The sequence below is a fragment of the Onychostoma macrolepis genome, chromosome 21 (genome assembly GCF_012432095.1).
Source record: "Onychostoma macrolepis isolate SWU-2019 chromosome 21, ASM1243209v1, whole genome shotgun sequence".
NCBI classification, from domain to species: Eukaryota; Metazoa; Chordata; class Actinopteri; order Cypriniformes; family Cyprinidae; genus Onychostoma; species Onychostoma macrolepis.
This window is the reverse complement of record NC_081175.1, coordinates 4,118,106-4,135,464: the sequence shown is the minus strand read 5'-3', so window position 1 is coordinate 4,135,464 and position 17,359 is coordinate 4,118,106.

Here is a 17,359-nt window from a genome sequence, read left to right as displayed (position 1 = left end):
GTGTTTATGATTTCCTAGGGATGTTTCCTGGAAAAAAATAAATAAATAAAAAATAAATAAAAACAGTCTAGCGTGAGAAACCTTGGTGTCATTTTTGACTCTGACCTTAAATTTGACCGGCAGATTAATGCTGTTGTTAAGATCAATATCTAAATTGAAGTCTATCCTCTCTTTTGAAGATATGGAGAAGGTTGTTCACGTGAGTCAGGCTTCTCTCTCTCGTTTGGAGCTTGTTCAGAATTCAGCTGCCAGACTTTTAACGGGTACTAAGAAGAGAGAGCATGTTACTCCTGCATTAATCAAATTGCATTGGTTACCCATACAATATAGAATTCATTACAAAGTGCTGTTGTATGTTCTTAAGACTCTGCATGGCCTAGCATCCGAGTATGTTACTGATTTAATCAGTCTTTGTCAATCCAGTAGATCTCTGCACTCAAATGATCAATTGCTCCTTATGGTTCCGCGTTCTCTTTTAAAATGTAAAGGCGGTCTGGCATTCTCTGTTGCAGCTCCTAGGCTCTGGAATGACCTTCCTCTGTCTGTTAAATCTTCTCCTACTTTGGGTGTATTTCAGAGTGCGCTTACAACAGATTTGTTTTCATTAGCATTTGAAAATGCTTTGTAAGCTGTGTATTCTTTGTCTCTATTGATGTTATGATTTTATGTTTCTTTTCTTTATTTTTCACTTTTATCCTTCTCTGTAGAGCACTTTGGTTCCACTTGTGGTGTTGAAAGTGCTCTATAAATAAGGTTTGAGTTGAGTAGGTGTATATGACTTTCTTCTTTCAGATGACTACAATCAGAGTTATATTAAAAAATGTCCTGGCTCTTCCAAGCTTTATAATGGCAGTGAATGGTGGTCGAGATTTTGAAGCCTAAAAAAGTGCATCCATCCATCATAAAAAATACTCCACACAGCTCCAAGGGGTTAATAAAGGCCTTCTGAAGAGAATCCATGCATTTGTATAAGAATAATATCCATATTTAAAACTTTAAAAACCATAATCTCTAGCTTCTGCTGTCTAACGCGTATTCACAAGAGAGTGGCATACAGCGGATGACGTAGGCAAAGTGTAAGCTTCTGTAAGAATATACTAGTCTCGCGAGAACCAAGTTTTGTTTACAGCAAAGGAAAACCAGTCTCTTTTGAACGTGCGAACAACAGTTAGCGGAAGCTAGAGATTACAGTTTGTAAAGTTTTAAATATGGATATTTTCTTAGACAAACGCATTGCTTCGCTTTACCCCCTGGAGCCATGTGGAACCCTTTTTATGATGGATGGATGCACTTTTTTGGACTTCAAAATCTCGACCCCCATTCGCTGCCATTATAAAGCTTGGAAGAGCAAGGACATTTTTAATATAACTCCAATTGTATTCATCTGAAAGAAGAAAGTCATATACATGATGGCTTAATCATGGGGTAATTTTCATTTTTGGGTGAACTATCCCTTTAAGGGGGTTGCTTTAGTTATAGATTTTGGTTTTGATTTAAGTGACTGAGGCATCTGATGGAATGCAAATAGAAATATTTAAGTACTTTTTAAATATTTTGACCACCTACATGTTAAAAAACCTGCAATCTCTGTTTTTAGGGTTAAGAAAGTAGTGATATTTTACAAAGCCCCCTCCTGACCCAGCTTGAGTACCTGCTGGTTTATTCCACTGTGGTGAATCTCTCGGAATGAACATGATGATAAAATGACGTCAGGCAGCGGCTTCGACTCTCAGACAGAATTCCTCACTGATGTGCTGTGCCAGGCTTAGAGAGTAACATTCTTCCTGCAGAATAAATAACGTGTTAGCTGACGAGCGGCGGGAGACAAACGAATGCTTCTCGCAGAAGATGAGGTCAACGTGACGTGCACCACTCCCCCATAGCTTGGTTCCATGTGCTCAGCCACGTAGATAAATTATCTGTTTGTTTTTGTTAACTTGACAGCAGGAAAGAGTTGGGATTAACAAGTGCAGGGCTCGAAAGCAGCAAGCCTCAAAATGTTTGTGCAACCAGGCAAGTGCTACGACACACACACAGACACACACCACTCCCTGAAATGTGAACATGCTGTTGTAGATGTATGGACAACAATTTATGTAATAGCCCATTTAGCTTTAGCCCAATTGCCTGACCTGAATATTTTAGCTGACAAAGTACAACATGTTTGGAATTTCAGTGAGCACATGTGTCTTTTTACAGGATTTAATACCTAGTGGCTTTCAAAAGCATTTTCTCAAGTTGCATTCTGTCATTTAAATAAATATACAACTAAATAAAAAATAAAAAAAATAATACAACTAAATAAAAAAACAAAGCAAAACATAAAATATCATATTTGCACTAGGGGTGGCACGGTACACAGATGTCATGGTTCGGTACGTACCTCGGTTCGGGGGTCATACGATTTCGGTACAACAGGGGGGAAAAAACAAATCTACTTTGCTCGGTTTCTTTTCATTTATTTTGAACAGACAGTAGTACAAATTATAATTTTTTCCACCAAGATGTGAAAATACTAAATATAATTACATTATGTTATATATATATATATATATATATATATATATATATATATATAATCTGCAGTACATATATATACATACAAGGAATAAATTCTTGAAATATATTTGATTTAGTTTACAGATAAACAATGGAAAAAAGCCTTTCATTTACATAATAAATAATAGTTTCGCATTCAGATACGTTACATCACAAATATGGAAATATTACGGAATATTTGGATTTGTGCCGAATGAGAGAGGTAGGATAGACGAGCACAAAGCCCCATCTCGCAAACAGTTGAGTGTGCAAGCCTTTAAAGTATACTCGTTTGTCAGTGAGAGATACATTCAGGATCAGCACATGGTCACTGTCTAGGGGGCTTTGTCTTCAAGTGCGCAACTACATTCGGCATTCACTATTCTTCTGCTGGCGGTCATCAAACAGCGTTGCATTGCTGCGGGCACACTCTTCTAGACTGAGGGTGAATTGCCTGTATTCGTTGTAAGGCCTCATGCACCAAACCGAGATACCGTGACAGTTCGGTACGAATATATGTATCGTGCCACCCCTAATTTGCACAAATCACCATGTTTTGTGGTAAATCACCACCTTTTGAGGGACGTACACATTTTGTATATTGCTCAGGTGTAATTTCAGCCCATGACTCCAGGCAGATGCGGTCCAGTGTTTTTTTTGTTTGATGATGCTTGAGTACTGCGGTTTTAAAATAGTTCTGCAGATTCTCAGTTGGATTAAGATCTGAGATTTGACTGGATCAGTGTAGGACACTCAACTTGTTGTTCTTGAACCACTCCAGTGTGTTTGAGATTGTTTTGCTGAAAGATAAACCGTCTCCCGAGCAGTTCCAATCTTGCAGTCGTTCCATTCTTCCTTCTGTTTTAACACAATGCTCAGTCTCGGCTGATGAAAAGCAGTCCTACAGCATGACGCTTACATGAACTCACTGTAGCTGTTGTTTACTGAGAAGTGAACATTGTTAGATGTTGTATCGACCTTTGTAAATATATATCTTGGTCACATTTGACCACAAAATCTTTGTCTACATTGCAGCTGGGCCAATATTACAATCATTCTGAAAGGCAGGCACGTTTCCAAATGGTTATTTTAAATAATAGAATAGATTGGGTCACACACCCATACAGGTCATTGATATGAAGTACTATTGATGTGGTTGACTGGCACACCCTTAATCTGCAGTCATTTGCTGAACTCATTAGCACCTTCAAAGTGTTTTTTTTATTTTTTATTGTGGTTTCTCTTGGGACTTTCCTTTTTGGAAGGAGTACAAAATAAAATTTTCCAGATTTGAACACTTTTTATAGATTTTTCTTTTTTTCTTGTTTTAAGGAAAAACTAAATCTTGATACATTTTTCAGAAAACAAGACTTAATATCGTAAGTCATTTTGCTTCTCAAGTAAATTTATCTTGATTCAAAAATATATTGATATTTATACTAGAAAACAACAAAAATGCCCCGTAAGAAAATCATTTTTGCAGTGTGCTTATATTGCCACTGTAAATAATTTGCCTAGTAAAATAAGATGACAGTATTTGTATCCGATAGCAGTGGAACATCTGATCAAATGTTGCAATAGCTTATAGCCTGCAGCACACATGCTAACATCTTCACCAGGTGGAAGTTCTGCTATTTTATTTGCACCGAGCAGACACACTCAGCCTTGTGCTGAAATGTCCTCCCAGAGATTTATTGACCCAGAGGCCCTGTTCAGCACTAGAGAAACCTGCCAAGCAAGCCAAAGGAGGAGGAGGACACTTACAGTGCGAAGAGGAGCACGAGGAACACAGCTGGTCCTGCTCATGAGCGAAGAATTTCCTAATATGTCTCATTTTTATCAAGCAGGCTCATCCATTAGGATGAAATATTACCATGCATCACTTCACGCTGAAAGTATGAGTAACAGCTCATAATGGAGAGGCACAGCTAGAAGGTTAAAGATACATGTTAGTGAGTAGCTAAGTAGCTGCCACTGTTCAGTTGTAAACAAAGTGCAGATCTGCCTGGAAACGTCTGGACAAAATCCAGTGAATCACTAACATGTTTAACAAAAGTTGCCAAAAATGGCCGGTTGGGTCAGTGTTAGTGTATAGACGTAAGGCCTTGTTCACAGTAAAGGTGCAGTCACATTTACCATTGCTCAGTCATTCTAATAGGAATTTGTGCAATTGGAAGTTTTGTGTTTAAGATGGTCATGCGAATTTGCAAGCTGTTTAGTTTGAAAAGACCTTCAGGGTGAGCAGTGTTTCTATGCTAATGACAATAGTGATGAGTCAATCATGAACGAATCATTCATTTTGAATGAATCCTTTGCGTGACTCGGGAGCAACGAGTCGTATCAGAGGGTGATTTGTACATATTTTTATGACCGCACATGCACATCATCCTTTCATTCATGAACAAAATGACTTGGGAGGTGAATTAATCAATTATATTTCCTGTACATATGATTCAACAGTACTAAATTCTGGTACAGGAAACAGAATTGATTAGTTCACCTTGTGTATCCTCTGGTCCGAGACGTTCATTTTTTTCATTACATGACAGCTGCGTAGGCTATGTACACAATATAAATGATTAGCAATCGTTTCCTGTGCAGTTTCAGAAGAACAAACGGCTCGGTGAAGGGACTTGGGAGGTGAAATAATCATTTCTGTTTCTTGACAAATTAAATGTAGTAGTACATGAGTAAAAGTACAGATGTCCTAATAAAATATTACTCCAGTAAAAGTACTCCTTTTTACTTAAGTAAAAGATACAAGTTAGCGGAAGTTACACAAAACTGGACATTTTCTTACAAAAATGCATCGATTCGCTACAGGAGGCCTTTATTCACTCCCCGGAGCCGTGTGTTGCATGTTTTAATATGGATGGATGCGCTTTATTTCACTACTTTTGGACTGTTGAATAAAAACACCCACGCATGCCATTATAAAGATTGGAAGAGCAAGGATCATGTTTTTTAATATAACTCTGATTGTATTCATCTGAAAGAAGAAAGTCATATACACCTAGGATGCCTTGAGGTTGAGTAAAACATGGGCTAATTTTCAATTTTGGGTGAACTAACCCTTTAAATAGAATCAGCTCGTCCATGAATCGCATCTTGGAGCAGTTCAAAATAATGAGGAACGACATGTTTTTAACAAAATGTAGTGGAGATATTATGCTTTGGAATGTAGTGAAGTAAAAGTAAATGTTTCTCAAAATAAAAATACTCCGGTAAAGCTCAGATACTTGAAAAAAGTACAGTAACAAAATAAAAACACTTAGTTACTGTCCAACCAATGGTTGCCTATAAAAACAAAAATCAGTTTCCACACTTGTTGACGGATACATCCAAGTTGCTCATTTTGCCAGAAACTGGCATTTTTATAACAATAGCGACTCTTTTCATGTCATTTTAATGTTATATTGTGTCATGTTTATCAAAATAAAACAAAAATACAGACCCCACTTTATTAGTATTTAAATAGCATTAAATAAAACTTTATTCTTGCACATACAAGCGCTGTATTAAGTAGCACATAAAGTGTTTCTGTTGCTACATGAAAATGTCTGACATGTCTGCAACAAATATCGCAGCTAATCCACTTCATCTGTTATAAAATACACAAATACACAAGAATCATTCTGGGAACCAGAAAGTGTCCGATTTCACGTCTCTGTGTTGAACTCCTCCTCCGACTCCAAATTCAGCCACGGCCAAAGTCGAACACGGCTGAAGACTTCTGTTCACTTTGTCATGGCAAATCGCCTTCAGTGTGAACACCCCATAACACATTCGAAGGAAGCCAAGGTTTCATTTACTGGGGTTCCCTGTACAAGGTGCTGATGACCAGTCAAGCAGAAAAGACCTCCCAGTTAAGCTATTAACATACTGTGACCTCTGACCTCCCACCTCTGACCTGATAAAATGGAGTCTTAATGGAGGCCAGACGCCAGCGCGGGGCGACGGTGTGGCCCATGGGAAGGACGAGTGTCTTTCGATTTCAAGCACCCACTGAAGAGGAGGAGGACAAGAGAGGAAGTTTATACAGCCGACTTTTGGAGGGCCGCAGGAGCGTAGCTATTTATAAAACTAGCAATCCTTTGCTAAAATTAATAAATACGCACAATTGAAGGCATCCTGTTATTTTGTGGCCAGGACTGAGGAAGTTATTTTGTGGTACACTGATAATTTTGGTTAGAACACCAGGCTATAAATACTGTCAGCACCGCTCCCTCCCAAACTCCAAATGAAAATCCGGTGTTTAGGAAAACAACTGCAGGGGGAAAAAAAAAGATGGAGGTGGAACATTTTTGAAGCAGGAGATTTGAGGGAAGACTCTTGTGTTTGAGCACAGCTTACAGACCGTCCATAACCCCATAGTCAGTGTCACAGATGATTGCAAAGGGAATTTTGGAAAACCGATACGGTCACAATGTAAATACTGTGATTGAAATGCTTTCCAACATACACTAACACGGTATTCAAAGCAGCAACAGGAAAATGGTCTGTCCACAGTAAATGTGAAACTGCTGCAGAGCATGACAAGATTCTATCCAGTGAGAGTTTTTTTTTTTTTTTAATATACTTCTGGTCCTCTGATTGGACAAGCAGCATTCAAAGATGCTGATATATGTGACATGCTTGAATTTTGACTGTATTTTGTTATGTTATATTTGATAAAACAAAGTCTCATCTTTCAAATTATACAATTTTCTCATGAAATACAATAAACATTTTAGGAGCCTTGTTGCACGTTACATGCACTTAGAGTTATAACTATAAATTGTGAATAATTACATGCAACTAACCCTAACCATATAGTAAATGCATGCTGTCAATTAATATTACTCAGTATGTAATTGTACAACTACATCGTACAACTGTCACAAGGACACCTAAATATAAAGTATAATCAAACATTTTGACATGAAAACAATGTCAGAGTGTGAGCAAAAATCTCTCTCACTCTCTCCGTCTTGGATCATATTTACCAAGGGGTATGAATAATTTTGAGCACAACTGCATTTATTTATTTACTGTGAGTTATAGCACAAAATATCACATTTTCAATCGCAGGAAGATATCAGTAAAACAGCTTGTGAACAACATTTACCTCAGGAAGGTCCTTTAATGTTTGATAGTAGAAAATCTTTAAGGTGAGCCAATAACTAAAATGGTAAATACATTAAATTTTGTATTACTTATGCATATGACCTATATTATAAATTTGGTACATATTTACTTAATCTATTATAAATGTCTTAATTATTAAATTAATGTTTTAGTAAATCTAAGTTTGTCAAAAAATGTCAGAAAATTATCTTCCGTAGTAAAAGAGTAATATATTTAAAATACATTTACTAAGTATAGTTCAAATCTATTAACAGATTTAGTGACTTATCGCTTGAGACTTATTGATATCAAATATTATAATTCAACTTTATTTGGAGTACTACTTGTGCACAATGCACATTTCTTAATATTGAGCCTAAAATGTGTTTTAATGTCACTATGGTTGAGGATCGTATGTTCTTTGAATAATATCAGTCTTTAAATGCAATATATTCAAAATGTACTTAAAGTATAATTGTAATAGTTCCACTTTAGCACAATCAAATACACTTCAGTATATTTTTAGTTGGACTTCAGTACTACTTCTGCACAATTAAAGTGCATTAAGTAAAATTAGTTAGTTCCAGTTTAGCAGACTTTAAGTATATCAATTTAGTACACCAAAAGTACAGTTGCAGGGTATTTTTATTAAGTACATAAATATGTAAATGTATTTGTAGTATACTTTGCATGAAATAAATGTATTTTAAATACATTTTAGCATATTTATCTTTTCACTACAGGCCATTTTCCCAATAGCAAGTTATTATAACAGCTAACATTTAAATGGATATGTAAATATGGGACCAGCTCAAAGTATAAAACATAATAATTATGTCAAGCAGAGTTTTTTTGTTTTGTTTTTTTTCTTCAGTGCATAAAAAATAAATATGAGATTCTTCAGTTTTTGTCTGTCTCTGCTAGGCCATTCCCAAGCAAGCAAATTACCAAATGTTTTGGGAAAAACAACAGGTTTTAGGAGGCTTTGGGCAACTTTGCAAAGAAGCCATGCAAAGCAATAATGCTGCAATGCTGGCCTGCTTTGTTCTGACAGCAGGAGCGCAGGAGTGGCTGTTGAAAGGAGCTCTTTTTTTTTGCTGGGTTTGTTTGTTATTTGATGTAGCTCAGTCTACAGTCTTGTCAGTTGACCATAACTCAAGCGAACGTTGCTGGGGCACTCCAGTCAATTATGTAGAGGCAGCAGACAGGGTTAGTTAGTGTTGGATAGGTGGGAGAAACTTGGGGTCAAGCCCCAATCAACACTTCCCCCCTACTGGTCTGTCAAGTGCCATTTTCTACTGACGCCAATGCCATAAAACTCAGCCGAGGTTTAGGACACACAAAATGGCTTTTATGACTTAACAGAAATTGTTTTACAATAACACTCAGCACTCAACATAACGACATTCCCAGCTTCTGAGATTATCAGGGACCCAATATGGATGGATATCAAAAGACATTTGGATAACTGTTATAAAATATACACATTCATCCGCACAGGGTTCTTACTTAAATAAGTAAAAGTAAATTTAACATTCATGCCAGCCACCACTGTGTTATTCACTAAAAAGTCAACATTAACTTAGGGCATAAACAGCTTCCTTTGGTTCCGGTGGTCTCTTCCATGTTGTCCCAGTGTCCTGGCCCCCAACAGAGAAGGCAGGCAACAGGGGCCACCATGACCCCAGCATGTTGCCGCGGGATATGAGCTGGAGCCAGCTTGGCTTGTTTAAGGCTTGTTTATGACCTCTGAGAGGCAGGAAGTGCCGCCAGGGATTCCTGTTGGACCTGTCTTGTAGTTAATTTTACAGCCACTTTTTATTTACTGATAGTTACACTTGGGCCCTTGTCATTCATAAGGAAACATGCAGAGTTTGAGCTTACGGCTGACACCCCCGACCACTATGTTTCCTCTACCCTTCCTAAACTCCTTCAAATCCACTTTCTCTGGGAAAAAAAAAAAAGAGGTTTTGCGATGCCAACGCGGCGATATCGTTGCTTTCAATCAGCGTGCTGAGCCCAGACAGTTATTCCTGGTCATCGGAGCGGATTGTTTATTCCTGTCGTAATGTGTTTAATTCTGTGGAGGATGTTTTGATTTGCCACCAGGTCTGTTTTTCATTGGAAGTTCATTGGAGATCAGCTAACCACAACCCACCGCCCTGTAGATGGGAGGAAGCGACTGAACAGAGTCTGAGAAGTGTCCTTATTAACGGCTGCTGAAAGACACAATGAAGACTACACTCCAGATGTTTGACGTCCAAAGTTTTTAATGAAGGATCCAGAAGCTGAGTGATGATTTAGATAATTGGTCTAATGGCAACATTTAAACTTTGTCAAATAAAATATTGGTTGTTTAGTGACATAGTGTAACCCATTTCCTGAAATCACTTCTTTTCGAACAAACTTACTTTTTACTTAACCTGTTATTGTTGTCTTAATTATTTAATTTTAGTTTGAATGAATCTCTTAAGTTTGCCCTAAAAACTAATCTTGTGTGACTGATAACCTTCAAATCGGGTGATTTTAGGTCAGTGTCAGTCAATGATGCTCTCTGCCTGTAGGGAATAGTAATATGGCGCTTGAACACTTCCGGTGGCTTCACCGTCTGTCGGCAATGAGCAACCCAATCAGTGGTCAAAACTTACGAGTTTTTCAATGCCTCTGCTATGGAGTTTACATATGCATTTGAGTATTGATTAACTTTATTATTATTATTCTACAAACTAGAGTATTTATGAATGGTTAATACATCAATTATTACGTTTGCATATTCTATTGAATAGTATTACAAAGTAAAAGTGCCATTTTTACGTTACTTAATTTACCTTTTGAGTGTTTATATGCAGCTGCGCTTGAGAAAGAAAGCACATGAGATGAGATAGCTACAAATCAATTATTAAGACCATGGATTAAGAATAGATATGGACATAGTTAACCAAATCAAAATGTATTTTCATATTGTATGACGGTTACAGTACAGCTTTAAATATGTTAATAATAGTCATACAAGTATATAATACACATATATGCTTTGATTATATTTATTACACAATGTGAGTTTTGAAGTCTACTTCAACCGGTTTCTTGTTTAGGGAGTAGGGAGCAATGAACACTGTGTACTAGGGACCCTGTCAACACCTAATGACAGTGTGTGTGTGTGTGTGTGTGTGTGTGTGTGTGTGTTCTGGTATTCACTATGGGACATTTTTTGGTCCCCATGAGAAAACAAGCTTATAAATCATATAGAATTAAGTTTTTTTGAAAACCTAAAGGGGTAGGTTTAGGGTAAGGAGATAGATAATCCAGTTTGCACAGTATAAAAACCTCTGAAATGTCCCCATAAAATATGGAAACCGGTATGTTTGTGTATATGTGTGTGAACTAGGTATTTATGCAGTTCTTGATGAGTGTTAATTGAAGTCAGGTGCTGGTGATTAGTCTGGTGAGCAAATGAAGATGACGAATAGTGAAAGCAAACATGACAGTGATGGTATCAATTAATACTAAAGAATTAATTAATAAAATAATACTACATTTTTAATTGTTGTGCATTTGTTTTATATGTATTTTAAGAAATGTTTAGTTCAAAAGTATGATGCAAGTTGTTTTTTACGTGGTGCTCACATCTCTCCCAGGACTAGTCCAGGAACATGTTTATGTGACCGAATGGCCCTCATGTGACAGATAAGGGCAGGCAGGGTAAACAGGAGCTAAGATAGCATGCTGATAGAGTGTCCCTGTACTTCCGGTGCTGCATATTTGCCATCTGATCATGTGGGCAGTGAGTTGTGTGAGTGTGTGGGAGTGTGTCATCTGTGCGAGGCTTCTCACCTGATAAACCACAGCACAAACACTGTCAGATTCCAGGGCTGTGAACCATACAGAACTGAACTGTTAAATACCAATTCACTTCCTGAATGATTTCTGTCATTCCGGTTTAAATTCCAATTCAAAATAGTTTAAGTCACGTGGCCAATTCGATTCAAATTCCAACTTAGAATTCCCAAATCCTGAAAAAGCGTCAAACTGCGACATTCCCTTCCCTCTACTCCTAAGTGTGTGTTCTGGACAGTAATGTTTCCACATCCAGCTGGGTCATCAATCAAGCTAAAGAACAACAGTGCAAACTGATCTCAGATCTGCTATTTCACCATCAAAAGTTGTAATTATGTGCCTCAAGGTAAACTGTGGACTACAATCCTGACACTCCACCTGAACAAGCAGCAATAAACACCACAGCAACCGGATGCGGACCTTTAGGGCATGGGTGAGGGGAAACAGACAAAGATGGTGAGAAAGAGCGAGAGAGAGGGACGGTAACAAATAGTTGTCACATTCAAAAGTCAAACTATTGCAGTAAAAGCGACACAGAGTGACCATACTGCTCAAATCTGAGTTCAGTACATCAACTCAAACTTGAAGCATGACAAAAAAGAAGATAACAGAAAAATGATAGATGATTAGAAAATTTGATTAAAAATGCAAGATAACGAGACAGGGTGATAACTGGGTGCCACTGCTGAATAAAAAGCATAATGTAAGGTCATGTGAAACAATGTACTATTTGAACATATGATCATTGCATAATGTGTACCAGTTCAAAAAGTTCAAACTACAACATAATGAAAGTATCATACCCAATACATAATTTCCCATGCCCTTTACGTCTGTGTATTGACAGCAAAATGATGCTAAAGGGAGTGAGAATGTGTTGCATTTTTATCCAGTCTGTTACTTCCAAAGAACTGCTAAATTAGCTGGTTTTACATATTGCTGGCATCGCTTCCCTTACCAAAAAGTAGTATACTTCAAGTTTATTTTATTAAGTATACTTAAGTAAAGTTCAAGTATATTTTTAAGTATACTTTATGTAGCAAGTATACAAATATCAGTGTACTAGTAAGTGTACTATTTCAATACTCCTTGGGACTAAATTGGCCCACTTTCTAGTATATAAAAGTATACTTTTAAGTATACTTTAAATATGACAGTAGTAAACTTTGAGTACACAACTAGTTTACATCAAAGTTTTTAGCTTGTACTGCAACTATACTAAAAGCGAACTTATAGGTATACTGACAGTTTACTAATTAAATACTTGTAGTAGCATTTTTAGTACACTTTGAAGTATAGTCTCGGTAAACAACTAGTTTAGTAATTTTCTTGTGCAAGTATGCTCGTAAGTTTTCTTTAAGTGAACTTTACATCATTCTTTAAGTATACTACTATGTGCCTATTTAGGTATTAATTTGTATATATTTTGTTATATGAACGTTCAAAAACATCAAAAGAAAAAACAGGGTATCTGCTTGTAAACAAAAACTTTCTTTTTTTTTTATAGCTTCATGACGGAGTCAATCAACACCCCAAACGTTTGACAGTCATTATTACCTCTTCATTGGTGGCATTTTATTCCATAACGTTACACAGTTTTGATGCTGTTTTATGTCTGATGATCATGTTAGATCACACGTGGAAGCATCTGTTGTTTCGGTTTCTTCTTCACTTTTTTTGGAAATTCTGTACAGAAGATGTGTACTAGCGCCCCCTACCGTATAACAATGAAAACACAGATTCTAAGAGCACAAGTATAGCTCAAATATATTTAGACTTTTTCTAAGTATAAGTCAAGTATACTTAAATGTCATTTTAAGTATATTTCTGAGAAGTACATGAAGCCCATTTCTGAGAAGTACATAAAAAGTAGACTAAAAGTATACTGTCCTATATTTTAAGTTTAAAAGAAGTATACTAATAGCACACTTGGATAAACGTAAGGGTTTCAGTTAAAGGGGGGTTTAGTTTGACCCTTAAAGCCACCAGCACCTCCATCACCAAGGTTCTCCTTTTCTTTTCATCCTATCCAGCCTCAGTGGAGTGTGACAGTCAATGCGTGAAGATGGAGTTCAAAACAGCAACATACCTTCAGAGTGAAGAAACAAGAGAGGATGCCTTTGTGTCCCACAGCCCTCATAAAGCCGAGCTGAGCTGCCCCTGGGAGCTCACAAAGACTTGTTTACTTTTGGAGAGCAAGTGCAAAGATTTTGAAGATTTTAGATATATCTCTGAGGATAACGTGAAATAAAATTATGTAAAAAAAAAAAGAAAGAAAAAAAGAAGAAGCTGACTGTAGTGTTTTACTGTAAAACAAGAATGCTTCCTCTGGTAACATCTTACTGGAATAGTTTTATTCAAGTTAAAAAAATAATAATAATATTAATAAATTATCCAACTACATTATACCTCCCCAACAACAGTATCAGGAATACCTGCTCCTTAAGGTAACAACTGCACATTTTTTATTTTTTTAAAGAATAGAAAACTGTATTGGGGGTCAAATGTTGGTTCCGTTATGATAAATGTGAACTAGTTATATTTCACTGCACACTTTTATTGTATGGTCACATGTAAAAGCTTGTTTTCTTTTCTTGTTTCTGCACTAACAGCAGCATGTTCACGATAGAGCCTTGAGGTCCTGCTGGAAGCACAGCTGAGCCGAATGGAAGGGTGGCGGATCAGTGTGGGAAATTGGGAATGTGCGGTATGCCAGATTAGAGGAAATCTGCTGGTCGTTCTGATGAGCACTGTTAGAGCTCTGCTTGGAAAGAAACAAGAAACTCTGCATGAGCAACTTTCAACATGCTCGAAAGTATGTTTTGAGAAGGGTAATGCAAAAAATATTGTGCCCCTACTTCACTGATGTGTAGGTTACCACCATCTAAAGTAAGATTACAACGCTTTGTGTTGTATGAATGCCTGTGCTGTTGTCCTTACTACTCAACACACTCTTTGAAAAGCCCTTATTTTATGTAGTACTGCTGTTAAAATCCACCTCAGACTGTTAATCATCACTATTCTGCTGTGCTGTATACAGACTTGACTCTAGCATGGCACACTGCACATGTAAGGCCACTCCACACAAACAACACAAAGTCACCAGGAAGTGCCGACAATACAGACAAGGCTGAAGGGGTTAAATGCCTCATTCATTCTTGCTCAAGGGAAAAAGAGAGAGAAGAAAAGGAGGGGTGGAGGGGAGGAAAAAAAAGAAAAGACAAAGAAGCAGGCACAGCCCAGCCACCTGCCACATTCCCCGACAAGAATCGAGCCAGCGGAAGGAGCCATTTCTGCAGGAAGCCACGGCGGCTCAGGAGAGCCTCTTAAACCCATTACGGTGGCGAGAGCCAGCACGCTTGACTAGAGGATTTCAAAGCAGGAAGGAGCCTCAGCCATGCCCACTCAGTCCAAAGAAAGAGAGGGAGAGACTGTTAGAGAGGGCCGAACTGATTAAAGAACGAGTATAACCACCAGCAGCAGACTTCCTTACACCTGGCTCCACCAAGAACGGGTTCCACCAAACAAGCTCAGGTAGTTACTAATGATACAAATTAGCCAATCTTTGAAGGCAATGGCCCCATTTGTCTTCAACGTGAAGCACACCAGAGCTTTTTGAATGTTGTGGCACTCAAAGAGAACCACAATAAGATTGCCTGTGTCAACTCAGACAAGTTTCCGAAAACACTCAATGCAGGTGATGGTCATCTCTCAGCAGTTCATCAACCCCATTTTCATTAGAATTGGAAAAACCGCTGGAGCATCTGCACTGATTGCGAATCAGGGAACAGGCAAGAATTGAACCCCACTGAACCCCAGTGCTCACACCCCAACAAAGAGGTGTCCTCTCGGGGATGGTAAGGACAGTGACATGAGCTAGTCTTAATGGACTCTAAACAGGAGCCATTCTGAATAAGTGGAAGGGAGAAAGAGAGGGAAAGAGAGACAGAGGGCAAGTGGTTAAAATGGAAGGAAAAAAGCTGAATGCAAGAATGAGCACTGTAAATGGAATTGGAAGGAGTCCAACTCATGCATTTTTTAGTCTATTACTACAGCTGTTACACTCTGTTAACACTGTCAAGTTCAGGAGACAACGTGTACATCCAACGTGCTGGGGTAATCGTATTTGTACATCTCTACTAAAAATCATAACGTCAGAACAATTCCATGAATAATGAGGCTCAGTGTGATGTTGCAATTTATGCAACTGAGGACAGTGTGCGTCCGACTATTGCCCACGCACTCCAAAGTGTCGAACACGCCAATCTCCACACTAGAATCTCAGGAGCCCCTAGCTGCGCTTGCCAAAAATAGGATAACATAGCTACACACAAAGTCCTCCACCCCCTTTCATGTTTTCTGAGCGGTAACCTTGTGATTGGCCTTTATTTTCAACCATTACAGTCCATTTTAAATTGAGCTTAAAAGCTTAAGAGCATTACCGCTCCCATTTACAAACTCTTTCCCAAATTAAGCATAGGAAGGAAGACTGGTGGGTGTGAACGGTGCAATCAAGTTGGTGCATCCATAAGCCTTAAGGGCACACCCTTTGACTCAAAGACCTTTAAGAAGGTCAAAGGAACAAAAGGCCATCCACGTCACATAGACTCCCAAAACTCAGACTTCTAGAGCTGATGACATTTTAGCAAGCTGGCTAACTACAATTACCACCACCTCTCTTTCTCACTTCCCCCTTCCTCTCCTCCTCCACTCCCCTGTTCCCCTACTCCGCCTTCAGCACCTGCGTCCCTCCGGAGGGGGAGGTTTTGGAGAGGAAGCCCTGCAGGCGTCTTACAGATGGTTCCCAAATTACACCTTCATTACCCCCCCACCTCCCAACCCCACCTTCACTGCTCTCTCTGCATCCCCCCCTTCCGTTTCTCAGTACACCCCCACACCACCTCCTCCACCCCAGCCGCCACACCTCACGGTAAGGAATAGAGCCATGTCTGCACAGCAATTTACCCTGTAAGTAAAGAAGGGAATGTCTTTGGGCCACCAGGTCAAGTGCTGAGTATTAGTAATTCCTTTCAGTGACCTTTGTCATTATGAATATATCTATAATTTTCCGGACACAAGTTGAGGAAAACTTGCCGCCCTGATGGCCAAATTCTAAAGCGTCACATATTCTTCATAATAGGAATCAGTTGTGAGTTGAGTCTCCATGTGGAGCACTATTTTAATTGCATATGTTGCTGCCTATGTAGGTCATGAAGTAGTTTGTTGAATGCAAGTTTCTTCCCTGTGTTAACGTAATTTCTATAGCAGTGGTTCCCAACCATGTTTCTTGAGTACCTCAACACTGCACACTTTGCATGTCTTCTTTGTCTGACACACTCATTTCAGGTCTTGGAAGTCTCTATGGCCACATTTACATACATGGTTCAAGTGATACAATTCCAGTTTTTTCCTTCCACGTGGCACAGATTGGATACACTGATAAAAATTATTTTGTGGTGAAGTAAATACTACAGAAAAACAAACATAATTTCTACATTAAATAATTTAGTTCAGGCAAGAATTTAAATAAAAGAGTAAATTCAATATTAGTACTCAATTTAAGCTTGTAGAATTTAAAGTTTGAACTTATAAGTATATCTTACTTGGAATTGTTTGTTATTTTTACAAATATTAAGTAAATATCAACGTCATGATCCCGTTGTTCCCATCATGCACTTGGGCATGAATAATTAATAAGGTAATTTTTTTTTTTTGCTGTTTTCGAGATGTATTTTCACTGTTCTGTGGTTGCTTTTGTTGTTAGGTTAAGTAACTTTCTGTTTTGTGACATTTGGAGTTCATTTTTTACTCAAAATTACCCATTCATACTCAAACACTATTCACTGATTGTCACCTTCATTGTGTATCGTGTGCCAAG